Genomic DNA, 1,774 nt, shown 5'->3' on the forward strand with positions numbered 1-1,774 from the left:
CTGCTCCAGATCCCCATCCTGCTGCAGATGATGCCCATCCTGCTGCAGATGCCACCCTGCTGCAGATGATGCCATCCTGCTGCAGATGATGCCCATCCTGCTGCAGATGATGCCCATCCTGCTGCAGGTGCCCATCCTGCTGCAGATGATGCCATCCTGCTGCAGATGCCCATCCTGCTGCAGGTGCCCATCCTGCTGCAGATGCCATCCTGCTGCGGATGATGCCCATCCTGCTGCAGGTGCCCCTCACTCCCTGCCACCATCCACGGGAAGAGCAGAGGTACATTCCCTGTTATTTGGCTTTTTCTCCATTTCCCTTTGTTTGGGCAAGGCCGCTCGAACTTGTAAACTCCAGAGCACGAATTTAGCTGAAGACGCATTCCCAGGCTTTCCCAAGGTTATCAATTCATGCCCTACTTTGTCCCAAAATTGAATATTGTGGAGAAATTTGTGGGAAGTGTAGAAAAAGCCACCTAATACAGCCACCACCTCCCTCTGTGGCTGCCACCGGTGCCACCACTTCTCCTACAAATAAGGAGCAGCTCGAAGGACAGGATGAGGACCCCATGGTCCATCCTCTGCCCGGTGTCCCCACGCCTAGAGCTGTCCCCAGCCCCGTGTGCACAGTGACATCTCCCTCGTGCTTGTGCGCCCAAAGCACGGCGGGACCCGCCGCCGCCTGGCACCGACGGGTCCCCAACGCGACCGGGACAAGGACAGTGCCAACCCCCGGCTCCTCCAGCTGAGACATGCCCGGTGATCCCCGGCATCACCGAAATTCCCAGCAGTCCCGAAATTCCCAGTATTCCCAGTTCAGGAGGCACAGGGACATTTATTGAGGCATGACACCGCGAGGACACCGCGGGGACACCCCAAGGCCCAGCCGGGACCTCCCAGCCCGCGGGGACCCCCTGATTCCCGAAAAATTCCCAAGGAATTCCCGGGGGTGGGACGGGCCCCTGGCCCCGAGTTGGTAGTGCTGGGAGGGACGGGGACACCGCGGGGACACTGTGGGGACGCTGTGGGGTGGCACTGCAGTCCCTGTCCCCGTCCTGGGGGTGGCACTGGGACCCTCCTGTCCCAGTTCCTGTCCTTGTCCCCGTGTCCCCCTCCCGGGGGTGGCAGTGCCATCCCCCCGTGCCCATCCCCGGGGGTGTCCCTCTGTCCCTGTCCCATTGTTGCTGCCCCTGTCACCCTGTGTGACACACGTCCGTGTCCCCCTGTCGCTGTCCCCATCCCAGAGGTGGCACTGCTCTCCACCTGTCCCTGTCCGTGTCCTCTGTCCCTGTGTCACTGTCCCTGTCCTGGACATGGCATTGCAGTCCCCCTGTCCGTGTTACCGTCCCTTGCCCCTGTCCTCCTCTCCGTGTCCCTGTCCCCGTCCTTGTCCCTATTCCCCTGTCGCTGTCCCTGTCCGTGTCCCTATTCCCCTGTTGCTGTCCCTGTCTGTGTCCCCATTACCCTGCCCCTGTCCTCCTCTCCATGTCCCTATCCTCATCCGTGTCCCTGTCCCCGTCCGTGTCCCTGTTCCCCTGTACCCGTCCCCTGTCCGTGTCCCTGTTCCCCTGTGTCTGTTCCCATCTGTGTCCCTGTTCCCCTGCCCCTGTCCCCGTCCATGTCCCTGTTCCCCTGTCCTCCTCTCCATGTCCCTGTTCCCCTGTCCTCCTCTGTCCCCGTCCGTGTCCCTGTTCCCCTGTACCCGTCCCCTGTCCGTGTCCCTGTTCCCCTGTCCTCCTCTCCATGTCCCTGTTCCCCTGTCCCTGTCCTCCTCTCC

The 1,774-nt window shown here is 62.0% G+C and overlaps 1 protein-coding gene across 1 annotated transcript in view; it reads right to left on the reverse strand.

Moving 5' to 3' along the window:
- The window catches only part of ADGRB2 (adhesion G protein-coupled receptor B2), a 31,426-nt gene that overhangs the window by 15,457 nt on the left and 14,195 nt on the right, over positions 1 to 1,774 (reverse strand). The window lies entirely within an intron of this gene.

Source organism: Geospiza fortis, unplaced genomic scaffold (assembly GCF_000277835.1).
Source record: "Geospiza fortis unplaced genomic scaffold, GeoFor_1.0 scaffold289, whole genome shotgun sequence".
Lineage (NCBI taxonomy): Eukaryota > Metazoa > Chordata > Aves > Passeriformes > Thraupidae > Geospiza > Geospiza fortis.